The 17,842-nt window shown below is 40.2% G+C and overlaps 1 protein-coding gene across 4 annotated transcripts in view; it reads right to left on the bottom strand.

Annotated features, from left to right (window-relative positions):
- NGF (nerve growth factor) overlaps positions 1–17,842 on the bottom strand; it is a 77,565-nt gene that overhangs the window by 55,913 nt on the left and 3,810 nt on the right. For 2 of the 4 annotated variants that reach the window (XM_069945200.1, XM_069945202.1), the window contains exon 1: positions 16,987–17,211. The exons of the other annotated variants lie outside the window; for them this stretch is intronic. The gene's annotated coding sequence lies outside the window, so the exon portion shown is untranslated. Of the gene's footprint in view, positions 1–16,986; positions 17,212–17,842 lie in introns of those variants that run through there. 4 annotated transcript variants of the gene reach the window in all.

Below are 17,842 nucleotides of genomic sequence, written 5' to 3'. Positions count from 1 at the left end.
AAATTGGGTGCATCTTGTTAAAATCAATTTACGGCTTATTCTCTGTGAATATCCTCTTCAAGATCTGTCAATAGAGCCTGAAGTCACAGAATGGCCAGATCATCAGCTACTTTAAGAGACTTTCCTTACTAATTGTTTTTGGGAGGTTCCAAGTCACTTACTGTATTGGTCATTAACTCCATGTATTGTTAGTTTTCATCACTTTACAAGGTTCCTTTATCTAGTCTTAGAGAGCAGCAACTTTTTAGTATGACATCTTATAGCCTTATAGGGACTACTTATGACAGCTTAAAGTTTAACTGTAATTTAATTTATTTTTGCAGAAATCAATAGTACAAGCAAAACTCTGTAATAGGTTTTATTAAGCAAAGAAGTTTATTTCTGTACTAAAAAAAACTGTTTTCCAGACACACACACACACTTCTTATATGTTTATTTTCAAGGAAAAGTTGTCTACAATACATTACAGGGGAGCAAAGTGAACAGGGGTTTGCTGTGTCCATTATACTGTGTAGGGGCAAGGGGGCAAGGGGGATGAGTGAGCAGGAACAGCAGACAAACAATCCTGCAGTTTAGAGACTGGGCACATAAAATGCTGGATTCACAGGTCAGACTGCTCAGTGCTGGTCTGGCAACTTGGTAAGGTAAGATGGCAGGATGTTGTGTTGGGCAGGGCTGCCTTTTCTTCTCTCTGTGCTCACTTATCCCCCCCCCCCCCGCCCCCCCATATGTCATATGAACACAAAAAACTTATTTTTCTCAAGTGAGGGGGGAGGTAGGAAAACAAGTTCTAGAGTACAGAAAGAAACTCTTTTGCTTAATAAAACCTATTACAGAGTTTCTGTAAAAATTAATTGCACTATTGATTTCTGCAGAGTGACATTTAAATGACAGTTATACTTTAATATACTATTATATCAATGATGTGGATAGTACAAGATGAAATGGGGTTTTGGGGAAAATAGCGCTGGTAAATCTAAAAAATATGGAAAACGATAAGAGCTGCAGAAATCAACCACTGTAGAGCCTTCCATAGACGTATGACAGACACAAACTGATGACGGATAGGTACATAGGAATTTGTTGCTATTCTCCAGACTCGATTAATGTTAAAATCCAGCAAATCCAATCCTTTTTTCTTCCTTATCTAATATTTTAAGATATTAAAGTGACACTGTAACCCCCTTTGTGCATTCTGACATCTCTACACTGGTGTAAAGGGTAAATTTTGCGGTTTTCATACCTTAATTTAGATCATACGTCATGGTGCTTGTTCAAGTAAAAAGTCATCTCTTATCAACTGCAGATTATGTTTAGTGGGCTGGGCCTCGAGGCCTCGTGGCCCCGTCCCTCACCAGCCATTGGAACAGGCTGGCCTAAAAGTCTAGGCCCCACCCCCTCTAGGTCGGCCCACCAATGCCCACCAAGGGGGCGGGACCAACGGTGCTGTTGTGGGCGGGGCTAAGTGGTGCTAATGCCGTGATGCCCCGCCCACTTAACACAATCTGCAGTTGATAAAAGATCACTTTTTACTTGAACAAGCACCATGACGTATAACATAAAATAAGGTATGAAAATTGCTAAATTTACCCTTTACACCTGTGTAGAGATGTCAGAATGCACAAAAGGGGGTGACAGTGTCACTTTAAGTAGTTTTCTATACTATAAACCTCTTCCGGCAATATGACGTCCAGGGACGTCATGAAAAGCATTGCGATTCTGCAACATGAGGTCCCTGGACGTCATGCCTTCTCTGCCTCCCCCAGCTGTCCGTATCCGAGATCGGGCAGCGAGAGAAAGCTGTGTCACACAGCCTCCTCCAGCTGTCAATGCCCGGAGGGGAGCCTTGCTCCCCCGCGGGCAGTTAACCCCATAGACGCCGTGGTCGTTGCCTCCCGCTGATCGGGTGGCAGGAGGCGGCTTCAGCACATTGCCTCCTCCTGCCGCCACTGCTGATGTCCTCCCCCGCCTCTCTCCCTCCCTCTCCGACCCCGTGCTGCTCCCCCCGCCCCAGTCCAGCTCCCTCTCCCCATGCGCTCCAGCTCCCCCTCCCTCGATCCTGCTTCCTTCCCCTCATCCGGCTTCTCCCCCATGCGCTCCGGCCCCCCCATCAGCTTCTCCCCCTTGCGCTCCCCCCCCCCCCCCGATCCAGCTTTGCATCCGCTCTCCTGTTCCCCCCTCGCTACTGCTCTGGCTCCCCCGTTCCCCCCGCCCCCCCAGCTCCCTCTCCCTCCCAAGACTCACCCCTGCCCGACTCTGGCTTCCTCCCGGTGCTCAACGATCAGGTCCCTGCATTGCAGGCAACTGATCGTTTGAATGAGCTGTCAGCTGTAAAGCTGACAGGTCATTCACTGTATCATGCATTACAGCACAGATCATGTGCTGTAATGCATGATATATATCTGCAAAGGTTGAAACCAAAAAAAACACTCACACACAAATACATAATTTAATTAATTAATTAAAAACTAATAAAATAAATACATAAATAAATAATTAAAATAAATAAATATACACATTCACCATCCCCCCTTTATAAATGATCCCCTATAAATAAGATATACATATTTGGTATCGCCACGTCTGTAATGACCCCTGAAATAAGAAAAGACCCCAAAATTCACCAGGTCTCTGTCCCGTCTTTATCACTACATAAAGAGAGACAGGTCAGATTTGAAAAATAGACCCTGGTCATTAAGGCCAAAACAGGCTGCGGAGGCAAGGGGTTAAATGATCTTAAATTGGTGAGTTCACTTGCCCTATAATTAACATTCACGGCCAGTAGAGGTGAGTGCAACTCAAGCATGCTCAAGTCTGATTGTTCAGCATTGAATACCTGTGACTGAAAAGTTGGATGCAGCCCTATGGAGTGCGGGAAAACATGGATACACCCATAGGCCATAGTCTGTATCCATGTTTTCCAGGACTTCCTAGGGCTGCATCCATCGGTAATCAAATGCCGTATGAGCAGACTCAAGCATAATGAGCTCACCTCTAATGGCCACCTTCATAATATCTTCAATGCCCACACCATGTTGTGTGATGTTTGAATGCTTTGTATATAAAATGTACATAAAATGTTGAAAGTTCTGGAAATATTTTTCACTTATAAAATGCCTTAATGTGTTGGCAACGATGCGTGAGGGGGGCATATGGCAGACTCTTCATTTCTATTCTGGGTTTTAGAGCTTGGCACTCAACATCTTTATAACCATTAATCATTTTATTACAACCAAAAGAATGGAGGCAATAGACTATGCAGAAACAAATTTTCCCCATAACCTGCATTGTGCTATTCGTGACCTGCTGATGGAGGTGACTCAATCGAGTAAGATTTATAGAGGAAGAGAATGTGTTGGTGCCTGTGCTGAATGTCTTACAGTTTCAGCCAAGTCTGAGGTTTTTACAGGTCTGTGTATTTTGATGGGTTTTATTCATAATTGCATGGGTTTCTAGTTTAACTGTTTATTAACCCCAATGTACTATATAACTAGACATTGCATTAACTTTCTATACAACAGACAAAAGCAATATGTGATGTGTTTGTGTACATTAAATAAGGGCCAGTTCACACTATGGAAAACAGGATTAAATTCCCCACCAGCATGCTATCTGTTTCAATGGGATGTTTCGCGCGCCTTTGCTCTCTGCTCAAAGAATTAACTTGTCCATTAGCGGAGAGGTCTGGAGAGCAGAGGCGAACAAGGCATCCCATTGAAACAGATAGCAAGCAATATTTTAAGCAGAGTCAGTGGGCGGGGGTTCTGCTCAGAATTTCCGCCTGTTTTCCTTAGTGTGAACGGACCCTTAGACCATGTTCACATGGCGTAAGAGACCAGCCGGTCCGTGATCCGGTCGGGGCACGGAGCAGCCGGTCTCTGAAAAGATCATCCCGGCCATTACTGCAGTACTCGTTTGAAAATCGTTTGATATAACAGGGCCTTAAGTCAAATTCCCAAATACAAATAACATTAAATAGATATAAAAAATTTCCTACACTGCAACATTACTGTGTAAGAATAAAGCATTTCACGAGTCATTCTAACATTAAAAATGAATGACTATACAAGGAGTTGAAAACAGTTTAGTCAGTGAAGGAAAGAAAGCGGTAAGAAGCCTAGAGTGCTTATACTCAGCAGTGATGCATGGTTCAAAGGTAACTGTGTTTAGAATGCAGTCAAGAATGTGAAATTACTCTGATAACTTTCACGTTATTGTGTTTGGAAATCTCCGAGCCAAACAGACGAAGAAGAAGGAGCCAAGAGCTATGTGCCACCTTTCCAGATAATCACTTTACTGTAAGGACTGTAAAAAACTATGCAGAAAATAAGTCTTTGTACTAATGCTACAGTGCGTGTACATTCTGGGTGACTTATAGCGTCATGACTCAAATGAGTCAACAATTTGTATAATAAACCACTTTGCATAAGACTAATGGCAAGTTTCATGACATCAGCAGAAATTAAGATTACTCATAAATATACAATTATTTTTTAGTCACTGGATAGCAATTAATTATAAGAGATCAACACATTTCCAAAAATTCATTTCAGATGCAGTTTGTTAGAATCGGCACCTCGTTGCAAAAATTTTTAAATATCCAGATTTGGTAAACTAACTGCGTTAACTTCTGACTAGCGATGAGTGCAACTCGTGCTTCAGTCCGATGTTCTGCATTTTAATACCAGTGGCTAAAGTAGTTGGATGCAGCTTTAGGCTGGGTTCACACTACGTATATTTCAGTCAGTATTGTGGTCCTCATATTGCAACCAAAACCAGGAGTGGATTAAAAACACAGAAAGGCTCTGTTCACACAATGTTGAAATTGAGTGGATGGCCCCCATTTAATGGCAAATATTTGCTGTTATTTTAAAACAACGGCTGTTATATTGAAATAATGGCCGTTATTTACTGTTATATGGCGGCCATCCACTCAATTTCAACATTGTGTGAACAGATCCTTTCTGTGTTTTTAATCCACTCCTGGTTTTGGTTGCAATATGAGGACCACAATACTGACTGAAATATACGTAGTGTGAACCCATCCTGAGTGTGTACGGGAAAACAAAGATACAGCTATAGGCAATTTTTTTTTTTTTTTTAAAGATGTCATCAGAACATCAGCATTGAAAAAAGTCCCACAATAAGTTCCATGGTCAATGCAGAGGGATGATTTATCATTGAATATCACTTTTATCCAATCCTCCACACTCCATGGATCACTTTGCCTAGTTTCCTCTCATTCTTCTTTTTATACAGATTTACTATTTTCTGCTATTTATTCTATTTTTTTTTGTATCCTAGTTAGTAAATCCCTATTCAGATGCAAAATATAAAAAGAGATTTACACCTTTTTTTGTGTAGTTTGCACAAAAAATGGTGTAAGAAATGAGCCGTTGTCATTAGTAAATTCATTGGAAAAACATCCAGTATGTCCCTGTAGCCACAGCCTTCTATGAAATAAAAACAAACACTGAACATGAAGTAATAGAAAAGATCACCAAAATATTGTACATGGGGTAGTAAAAGCCTGAGAGGTAAGAGATTTGAGAGATATTGCAATACTTACCCCCCCCCCCCCAATTGACTTCTATTTAAAGGGCACATGGGCCATTTAAAATTTTTGATAGCTTGCCGCCCTTGTATAGAAAATAATAAACATCCTTTTCTTACCTAACCACACTCCCCTGGGGTCTTTCAATGGTACTGCTTAAGGGTTCCCCTGAAATGCCACTTCCGCCAACCACTGACTGAAGTGGGACAGTAACGAGTCCGGTTAAGTAAAAATAGGATATTTCTTATTATAATATAATAGGATATTATAATATATAGGATATTATTATAATATATAAGATATTATATTTGTACTCTATGCAAGGGGAGCAATATATCAAATATAAAACAGACAGAGTATCCCTTTAAGCTTTTTTCTTTCCTATGTGTTTTGCCATTTACATCTTCTAATTTCAAAGAATATTGCTTTGAGTTTTCTAACCTTCCTATGTTGTTTACACTTGACTGAGAACAACCAACATCTTTTGCTATATTCCTCATTGGCTTTCCATATATACATTCCTCCAGTTTCATAGTTGACATCATTTCCAAGTCCCACTTCTCAGTAAGGTCTGTATTGACTCCTTTAGAGAATCCATAATTCTTTTCTCTACCTGATTTAGAACATACGACATAAGTCACTAATTAAATTATTTTCTTTAATTTGTGGGAGGGATAAAGCCAGAATGCTCTGCTATTGAACAAACATAGTTTTGTTATATCTGCAATATTTTTTTATATGCTATTGAACACTCTCTAAATATGTGTATAAACGTCAAAATATGGGTCCCGGCACTCCAATAGTGAAAAATCAGTGAGAACATACAGAAATGGATTGCCATACAGGGCAGACTCTGCTATACAGATAAATATATTTATATTTTTCTCTTTGTGCTTGTATCTTGTCAAACACAATAAGATGGTTAATTTTATACTAAGTATTGAAAAGTTTTTCTAATATACACACTAGTCAATTGCATTTTCTGTAGCCAATGGAGTAGAGGTTACTAACTTGCACTTTGTCTTGCACCAGAAGAGGTCAGTATTGCTTTCAGCAACACAACCAATGCTATTCTATAAGAATAATTTAAAAAAATGTCTGAAAGAGCCATTTGAAAAATACATGTTGCATTCCTGCTGTATACGAACTAAATAGACGCAGTAATTTTTATCACAAAACACAAGTATTACTATTCTGCCCCGAACTTTGCATTCGGAAAAAGAGCCAAAAAAGCAAGTCTTGAAATGTGATGATGGTGTATGCCATTAATACACCTTGAAAAATAAAACTTCTTCACAGGAATCATGGCACTTGTGCCATGCTATACGTTTCAAAGACGTTAAAGGGAACCTGTCAGGCGGTGTGCTGGGGCAGAGCCCGCCTGACCCCCCGGTGGAGCCCTGGATACTTACTCTTTCCGTCGGAAGCTGAGCGCGCGCTGTATGCTAATTACAAGAGGTGAGTCCAATGTCCATAAAAAAATGACTGGAGCAGTCATTTTCTATAGGCTTCGGACTCATCTCTGGTGAGCGCACTCACTTCTTCCAACGACGATATCTCCGTCCCGGGACGGGGTCCATGAGCGGGACTTCCGTACAGAGTAAGTATCAAGGGCTCCATCGGGGGGATGGGCGGGTTCTGCCCCAGCACACCACCTGACAGGTTCCCTTTAAAGCAATTATTTAGGATTGGAAAAATATAGCTGCTCTCTTTTAGAACCAGCACAACTCTTGTCTGTGGTTTGTGTGTGATACTACACATTACAAAAAACATGCTGTGAGATGGTTAAATATAACTACAGTAGGTCAAACTGCCAGAAGACAGAAGTTCCATCATGATTGAAAGTCTAATTCCTATATAGAAACATAGAAACAATTTTGTTGGTTGAAAAAGGCCACATGGTCTATCTCGTTTATGCTTCAGTTATTTCACTCAATGGTGAGCTTTGATTACTTAAAGGGGTACTCTTAACAAAAAATGTTTTATTTTAAATCTCGTTAACCTTTTTTTTTTGCAGGAGAACCGCTTTAAAACGTAGCAACAGTAATTCCACCAAGGTTACAAGACAATTTTTTTCCAAAACACTTTCTTGGGTGTATCAAGAAAAAACAAAACAAAAAAAACCCAGGATACTCTCAATTCCTGACAAACATTTCATTCACACTGGTGTCATTACAAAGGAAACAGAAGATTCAAATGTCAAGTTACAGAATAGCAAAATGATTGTTTGCGCTGTTGATAACCAATTTGCTGTAACCACAATGAGACAATTAAAGTAGCTTACTACGATGACAAAATGATGTGTGAAACCACTGACGCTCCCCCCTATATGGATGCATTGTATAGTAGCATTTCTCTTAGAGAGCCCTTCATCACCACAATATATCAGGTTTACAGTAGGGCAAAAGGGCCCTGACAGCTGCATTTGAATAGTATCTGTGCCCCCTCTCCCTGGTGTCTAGTGGGGGATCTGCCCTCCGCGATGTAATCGCGGAGGGGAGATCCGGTGTACTTAGCCGGCCGGGGCTCAGTGTCGGAATGACGCTGATCCCGGCTTGGCAATCTATTTAGATGGTCTGCAGCAGACCATTATAATAGAACACCGATCTGATGGATCATTGCTCTATTATATACACAGCATTGATCTCAATGGGAGATCAGTGCTGTGTATATAGAAGTCCCCCAGGGGGCTTTTAACTACTGTATGTGAAAAAAAAAATATTAATAAAAAATCCCCTCCCCTAATAAAAGTTTGAATCACCCCCCTTTTCCCATTTTATAAATTAAAAATTAAAAATAAATAAAAAAATAAACATATTTGGTATTGCCATGTGCGTAATCGCCTAAACTATTAAATTATTACATTTCTGATCTCGCATGGTAATCGGCTTAAGCGCAAAAACCCGCCAAAGTGCAAAGTTGCTCATTTCTGTTTCCATTAAATCAAGAAAAAATGTAAAATAAAGTGATCAAAAAGTCGCATAAGTGCAAACAAGCTACCAAGAGAAAGAACAGATCGTGTCGCAAAAAATTACACCCCAATCAGCCCCATAGACCAAACAATAAAAGCGCTATAAAGATGGGAATAGAGCGATTTTAAACACATTAAACACATTATGTCGGCGGATTGTTGTCTTTCAACATGGTAAAAGACGCATGACAAGGATAGAAACCATGTGCTGCCGTCACTCCATGCAACAGGAGCAGCGGTAGCAGACCACCGCTATCTTCTATGGGCTCCCGGATGATCTAAAGATCGTCTGCAGAACCCTCCGCAGCTCCCCGTGCCTACCCCCTGCATTTATCTGCTCGCTGTCAGCGTGTGTAATAGCACAGGTAGCGAGCGGGGAATGAGGAGCAAGAGAGCGCTGACCTGAAATCACTTGTTTGCTCCCGATGATTGCCCCGTGTAATAGGAGCTTAAGACATATAGTAGCAATCATTCTTTGCAACCAGAGCTGCAGTATAAATCATGGTGGAGGAAGAGAGCAGCACTCATTGCCACCAATAAGGCAGAAGATGAATATAGCAATATCACTTGGACCCCCATTTTGTTGATTTCACATTAATGTAACCAGGCTGCCAGATACCTAAATATTACTCAACTAAGAAAATATTCAAAAAGCTCAGGGTAGCAAGTATGTTATCAGGTCTAGTATATAAGATATTCTATAAATGTACACAATCTATGGCATGTTATACAGACAATTAAAGCAATGCAGCTCTGGAGAACACAGATTATTTTCATATATACTAGTTGTACTCAGTATTGAGGCTGGATGAATGTTGTATACATTATAATACACAGGCTTAAGCCCTTTGGAATCCCTGTACAAAGTTGATAAAAAAAGCTAATGTGTCACTTTGACTTAGTGTTTATGTCAATACTTGTCTACAGTTTGACCAGTCCATGACATATGACAATGAGAACGATGGGAAATAGGGCTACACAGGGCTTTATCTACTTTGTTTTGCATGGCCCTGAAGCATATGGCTGACATATACACTCACATACAGTACCTGCCAACATTTCTGGTATCTAAAGTGGGACACTTAAGGTCAACATGGAAAAAGTGAATTTAATCTATGAAAGACTCTAGATTTTCTCAGGAAAAAGTCTCTCAGTATGAGGAGGAAAAAGTAAATTTTATCTGTAAAAGTATGTCAAGATTTTTTTTATGGGATTAATACTATAGTAAAAACAATATAGTAATTCTATGCTACTCGGGCACGGAAAATGTTTTATGATCATAGTGGAGATGCTGTGTCTATGCCACTGGAAACAGAATGAGTCTTTTATAAATCAATTGACTGACCATAGACAGCAGTAGTGGATTATAATAGGGGCGTTTTGGGCGGCAGCCCGGGGCCCTGAGCTCCTGGGGGGCCCATGACCACTCAAAAAGACTTATACTTTCAGTGGTGTACTGTCTCCTGGCTACACTTCCGCCATGATTTGCAAAAAAAAAATCATTTTTTTATGGCAATTTTGCACAAATCAGGACATCATGACATTATCTGTTCTGTACTGTGAACGCCAGGCTAGTGCTGCCATAGTTACAGTGGGGTGGGGGGGCCCAGGCTTGGTGAACAGCCCGGGGCCTATGGTAAAGTTAATCCGCCCCTGATAGACAGTCATCTAAAAATAGTGAGGAAACTCACCAATCAGATTCCCTCTTTCATTTTCCAAAGAGTCTGTGAGGAATGAAAGGTGGAATCTGATTGGTTGCTAGGGGCAACTGAGCCAGTTTCACTTTACACCATGTTTGAAAAATCTACCCTAAAGTGTTGAGATTTGAAACCACCTTATGAATTTTTATACATTTTTGGGGCCACAAAGAAAATAATTAAAAAACTCCTCAGGAAGTCCTTCTATGAATAGAGATGAGCAAACTGAACATCACAGACCCAGATTAATACGAATTTTGCTTTTTTCCCCCCAAAGTTTGTAGCCAGTAAAAAACTAAAAAAAACCTATATTTACCTGTCTGCTCCCCTCCATGTCCTCCTACAGGTTGCTGGTGCCCTCCGACCAGCTTGTTTTGTTTATATTTACTTATCAAAGAATCAAAGAAAGAAAAGCATTAGACATACACAGGGAACCCCTGCAGCTTATTTTGAGTATATCTACTTATGACAACATAGTTTTATTTCAATGTTGCTGTTTTTCATTTCCTACAGCATCATTGGATAAAAAAAAAAAACAAGCTATTTTAAGTAAATATACACAAAACAAGCTGGTGGGGTAGAAAACGTTATGCATGCACAGGATCACATCTCTTGCTTTCTACTTCACCAGCTTACTTTGTGTATATTTATTTATGACAACATATTTTCATTACAATGTTGCTGTTTTTTGTTGTTGTTTCCAACAGCAACATTGGAACAAAAGCATGCCGTCATAAGTAAATATACACAAATCAACTGGCTGGGTAGAACTCAATCGGCATACACTGGTATTGCTTCTATTAAAAGCTAGCATACAGAAAATAAAATGTGTGCAGCTACTTAACCCCCTAAATTAATATAAAATGTAAGATTTTAGGGTATTAAGAAATGTTTTGGTTCATCCGAACCAAACTCGAACTTTGCTTCAAAGTTCGGCAAACCTGCCAAACTGAACTGAAAGTTCGTTCCTCTCTACCTGTGACGTCTTCAGGGCTCCCACTGAATGCTCTGGCCACTATTAAGACCGAATTGATTCGGCAGTGGTAGTGAAGCAGGTCAACGCTGTAGCCAATGATTGGCTGAGCAGGCAGTAACTGAAGAATAAAGTAACTCTCATAAGTTATGGCCAGAACATTCAGCAGGGGACCTGAAGATGTAACAGGAGGATCCCCGCTAAGTGTCATGGGTGGGGTAGGTTTTTTATTATTTTCTTTGTGGCTTCTGAAATATATAAAGGAACTTTTAGGGGGAGATTTATCAAAGGGTGTAAAATTTAGACTGGTGCAAACTGCCCACAGCAACCAATCACAGCTCAGCTTTAGGCAGTGCTGAAAGGAAAGCTGAGCTGTGATTGGTTGCTGTGGGCAGTTTGCACCAGTCTAAATTTTACACCCTTTAATAAATCTCCCCCTTAGTGTCTGGACTACTTTTTCCAAATTTAGATAATGCAGGATGACATTCTTAGCTATACATTTAGTTACTCAAAAAAGCATAGCTTAGAGGAATGATGTTCCTGCAGCCCTTGTTAAACGATTATTGGGCTGTTTAATAGGCCCAGTAAACGAGCACAGATCTAGCAGATCGCCGCTCAATTACCGTTATTATCGGGCTCCCATTGGCCCGTGTAATAATACCCTCTGTCTCTTATACTGAATAGTGATCAGTTTCCATGTTTATCACAGCAATGGCCCGGACTTATCAATCTACCATGGCAAAGGTTTCATTTTAGCAGGGCTCAGTAAGAAGCTGTGATTGGTCTTTGTGGGCAAAAGCAGACAGCTATGGTTTTAGGCGGACTGCTAAATCTGGGCCACTATCTTTTAAGGTAAACATTCTTTAGTAATCAAGCATGTGAGAAGAAACACCCTGCATTTAAGGTGACCAAGGAAGGGCACTAGCTAGATGAATACAGTTTCTTTGCTACTCACTGGTTTGAACTTGGGCAATATTTCCCTATCAAGAAGAACTGCATTGTTAGCAACCTAGGAGGTAAGAAATTGGCCTAAGGATGATGGAACGGGTATGGAGGCAAAAACACTACTCATGTACATTTTTAGTCTTGAACGGCAAAATCCAGCACCAAATTGAGTGGCCAATTACATTTTTTTTTTTTCTATGGGGCCTCCTCATTTCCATTCTTTCCACTGACTGACATATCAATGTCTTATAGTAGTGGGTAAATAAACTTTAAACGGAACCTGCCAGGTTCCCGATGCCCCACATGCTGGATTTACTCTGCATTTAGGATTTCACTCAAACAAGCATGGCTAGAAGCCACTACATGCCTCCTTCCCCTGAGACTGGACCATTCAGTTATCATTTGGCTGCTTGTAGCATTACAAGTCACAACAAATGTGCAAAAAAGTAATAAAAACCAATGAAAAGGTCCGATCTAAGTTAAAATTTTACTACTAAAAATTGTGGGACAAAAAATTAGCCCCCATATAGTAGTAAATCATGGGGAAAAAAGTATACAAATTGGCTCTCTTTGCAATTGCACCAACCTGAGGAATACAGATAAAATGTCAATATTACAGCATAGTGAAAAGCGTTAAAAACGACCTCCCCCCCATTTGCAAAATATCCCCCCCCCCCTTAATTCTACCCCACATTTTTGTTCCCTTTAGTTTATGTAAAGATGTTGTTATGAAGTGCAATTGCTCCTGCAAAAAAAGCCCTTATATAGTGTAGCTCTGTTGATGAAGAAACAAAAAAATCTCTTCGAAGGAGAGGAGGAAAATAAAGAAAATGCTAAATTTTAAATTTCTAGGCTATGTTCCCAGAATAGGAAATGGCGCCCCTCTTTCTGAACGACAGCCGTCTAGCGTGAAAAGACAGCCGTCTGTTGGTAATGATGGATGCAAAGAACGATCATGAACATTATTTGCCGGAAAGAAGGACATCCTTTATATATAGTGGATAGCCATGGGTTCTTAAAGGGTAAATCCACTGATGGCTTCTCTTGCCTTTCTAAAAGTATTTCTTGTGGTGCATAAATCTGGGCTCACACTTTCCTATCCATCAGACAAAAACTTTAAACAAGGTCAATACCTGATGGGGACCTATCATAAACCAACATTTGTTATATTTAAAATCATTCATTTTGATCAACTTTTGGCTAAAGTGTGAGGACACCTTCAATCAGGAAATATCAAGCATCCAGTCTGTATATCAGCACATACTATCTTGCTTACTAGGTAACGTGTACAGAAGTTGTCAGACCCCTGAGACTCCTTCTCTGGTGAGGACTGGCACATGAATGAAGTGGCGGCCTGGGACCTTCTATGCTAATTGACATCATATCATTACTACTACTACAGTTACTATGGGGGGGTCTGCTGCTGCATTTCAATGGCACAGATGCTGCGCAGATGTTATACTTTAGACAGACACAGAGATTATAAATCTTTTTATTGTCAGTTTGTGGCATCAACCATGAATCGGATCCAGAAATGTTGGGAAACTTCCTGAACTATATAGGTATGTTAGTATCTGTATCCAGTATCAACAATTGTACTAAAGCACATAGAGAAAATATGTTTATCTAGAAGTGGATTATAAATTCAGGTTTGTTCTATACTATTAACATGGGCCAGATGAGTGCAATGTTTGCTCCTGCTACTAGTGTATATACATCCTCACTATGGGGTGGACAGGCTGAAGCCATATGCCATTGTCACATGGGACCCTGGCCACTGGGCCACGTGAGTCTAGCGTCTCTGACCACTGTCAGGGTGCCATGTTTCTATATGTGTTGTCTTAAGCCATGTACCCCAGTGTTGGTATACCTACCTACTGCTGATTCCCCTGTCGAGTATTAACAAAATATGCGTCAGGAGCATAGGAAGGGGTAGGACGGCAGGGGTAGTATGGGGCAAGGGCCATCCTTATTAGGGCAATCACCCCACTACTCCCTGAGCGAGAAGGGGTAGACTGGTGCACCTGATAGGGACCAACTGGGTCTGGTGCTCCCCTACATGTGTGGACAGGATAATGTGTCCGATCACATGCTTGGATCTGTACACAGTTAGCATACCCGAGCAACACACTCATCTTTGCTATAGTTTTGGTACTAGAGACAATTGACTGATTGACGCACGGAACCATATTTTGTGTATACTCCCACGGAACTTACGTAGTGCTGCCTTCTGAGGGAATCCCGGCTGGAGTGTATACACATAGTATACACTCCGGCCGGGATCCCTAGCGGCGGTGTAGAAAACTGACATGTCAGCTTTCTGCGGCTGCTATTCATTGAATAGCGGCCGCAGAAAACCCAGTCAGTGCACACTCCACTCCACGGCTCCGGTCGCACGCTCCATAGTGTGCTGTGGGGAGTTCTGATGCAGATGCGCAAGGATGCACCTGCATCAGAAATTTGAGGTGCTAAAGATCATCCAGGCGCTACTGCAGTACCGGCCGGGATGATCTTTTCTGAGACTGGCCATTCCATGACCTGGCCAGGTTACGGAATGGCCGGTCTCTTACGTAGCTTGAACATACTGTAGCTTTAGTGTGTTTTGGCTTTTTTATGCCTAGTAATTGTTGGTGGGGGTGTGATCTTACGACTTTTTTTTTTTTTTATGTAAACAAATGTTATGTTTTAGATTCTTGGGGATCATTTTGGGATTTAACTGCAACAAAGCTGCCAGTTGTGAATATCCCCTGAATTTAATCTGTCTGACTGATATTCCAGATTACAGGTAATATATTTAAATGTGAAATTTTTAGAGGTGTATTCACACGCTCCTTAAATCATGGAAGCTGCCTAGTGAAATGGCAGACCTCCCGGCATCCTGTATCATTTTGATTTCAGGAGCGTTGAAAGTGGTTAAAGCAAATGTACATCAGTACATTCACTGTGCACATGGCTTCCCTACGCCATTCTATTCATGTGCAAAACATTCTCTTTAAATCTTTGGGACATAGTCCCATGAAGATTTAACCACTTTGGTGCTCCCCGGAATTATAATGATCACTGTGCAACTCTATACTCCATAGCTTCGTTGATTTGCAAATGCACCTACATGTATATACTCATAACTCCATGGGAGATCTATAGATTAAATGCCGAAATACAATACTTACTTGTTAAAGCACCCTAATGTTGAGCTTTTTTGTATATTTAGAATTTTAAACACTGATGTATCAAAATATTGAATACTGCAGAAAATTCCCAAGCTTATTTTATAGCTAGTCGGAAGATACATGATTTACAGGGGATTGCAAATAAATAAAATATACTAGAGGGAAAATAAATCTCCATGACTGAGGATATTGTAAAACTAATAAATAAGCTATAATAACCACCCCATGTAGCACCGGCTAAGTGTAGGTGCTTCTGGTCTTCAGTCCAATTGGCTTCTTCGCGATTCCAGTTACATGTTGATCCCACCAAAATTGCCACATTCAGCTAATCAGGGGCCATAACTATAACTCATCCATTGAGTGAGACAGTTCCTATGGGGTTGACATGTCACAGGAAACAACAGTGCCAGAGACATCAAAAGGAGATCAAGGTAAGTGAGTATAGCTTGTTTCAGATATCATCATCAGTTTAGAGGGGAATTTAAGTCTGCTCCATTGCTTTTCCCAACCATTATCAGCACTGCATCCACTTTGGCTTCAAACAATAACCCAACAAAACTATTGCCCATATAAACATTGTTTATAACCGAAATTATCATAGTGTTAAATTTTAAGGCCTAACTGGTATACACAAACATGTATTCCTCCTATCTCAATTTTTAGTATACAGTAAGTATTTACATTTTAACAGTGTAAAAAAAAACTAAACAAATGGCAACATACTTTGAATTTACTAATACCGAAAAAAGTCAAAATAGATAATCAAAGGAAAATCATATTAGAATGGATTTCTACATTATCACGCATAAACACACACGCATAGGGTAAGTCCTAACCTTGGGTGCTAGTGTAAAATCAATGTACAGCATACAATCAATTGTAACTAAATTACATGGTTGTACCAGTCAATATTTAGCATCATAGTGAATCAACTGTAATTCAAAACATCCATTTCATTCATTGTGAAAGAGTTTTTTTTTTCCCTTTGTATTACTGGGACCTGGCGAACCATTGTTCGGTTAGTATATTTGTTTGTAAGCTCTTCGAACTACAGTATTAGTGTCACCTACTTTAGAATGATCTAGTTCCATGGAACAATATGGCAACTAAAGAAACATAGGACATAACAAAACAGAGATGGTTAAACATAGGTTAAATATGTGTATGGGTAATGTAAGGTACTCGAAGGTTATGTCTGGTATATGATGCTAATACATGCAAAATGACTGATTAATGTAATATAGAGTGCAGCTAAAGAAGCGGTGAATGATGTAGAAATTAGTGATGAGTGAATACTGTTCGATGGAAAAGATAGATAAGGCTATCGAATATTATCGAATAGTTCACCGACTATTCGATAAATATTCGATAAGGGTTCAAATCCCCCAGCTTCCGTTTTTTACCTCCAAGTGGTCGAATAGATGTTTTCAATAATTGAATACTTGTTCCCATAGACTTTAATGGGATTGAATATTCGATCGAATATTCGGGAGATATTCGTACGAATATCGAATATTCGAATATTTCACTATTCGCTCATCACTAGTAGAAATGTACAACACCTTAGAGAGTTTGTATAAAACAGTGTAAAGGAATCATACGATAAAACATGAATCCCCTCCGTGATGTTGGATCATTCAAGCATATAGTTTTCAGGATCAGTAGAGTCCACCTACCAGGAGTAGGCACAGATCCATAGGTTGCAATGGTCCACTATATGTTTGCTTGTAATATGGAGAATTTCCATAATCCACTAAATTCGGCCAGTAATGACAATGTTAAAGTCTTCTGTAGAGAGAGCTTCTCCCAAGATTCCCCGGAGTAAAGACTTAGAAAGTATAAACGCCTGATACTGGACACGTACAAGGCTGATCTCCAATGCTTCCTATGAGCAGATGAAGGTTACCAGAGACTGGAGTCCTTCATACAATAAGCAGAAGGCACCCCCTCTTGTGGGTTTTGTCACGTAACCGTTATTAGAGGAGGTCGTGTCTAAGGGGTTGGGTTTTACTAGATGAGACAACCTCTTAAGATTTACAATTAATAAGAGGAGGATGTATAGGAACATAGTGGTCTGTCTACCTGATGGTTTTCCTATATTTCTCATCAAGAATAGCTTTGATCACGTCACACTATTGTACTGTATGTTGTCTATTACAATTCAGCATCTTATACTCGTACATGCACGATGGTCACAAGCAAATCAGTTTCCTTAATGGAGAAGCCAAACTTCTAACTAGAAAGAGAATACATGAAGTACTGCTCATGTTCATGAAGCACAATGCCATGTACAGTACAGGTCCCCCAAGTGGGTATTCCTAATATTAATGTACAGTTGCCTATGGCCATCTCTACATAATAGAGCAAGGATCGCCAACCACTAATGATGACCAAGTATCCTTATAACATGCAGGTTCACTCCATATTTTGGTTGGCTACCAATGTATAAGTCCCCTTATCTTGCACTTTTTTTTTTTTTTTTTGCCAGAGTACCCATTTAAATCTGACTAGTGTCTAAGGCCGGAATCACAT

The sequence above is a fragment of the Dendropsophus ebraccatus genome, chromosome 11, assembly GCF_027789765.1.
Source record: "Dendropsophus ebraccatus isolate aDenEbr1 chromosome 11, aDenEbr1.pat, whole genome shotgun sequence".
NCBI lineage: Eukaryota > Metazoa > Chordata > Amphibia > Anura > Hylidae > Dendropsophus > Dendropsophus ebraccatus.
This window is presented reverse-complemented; position numbering and strand designations above follow the sequence as displayed.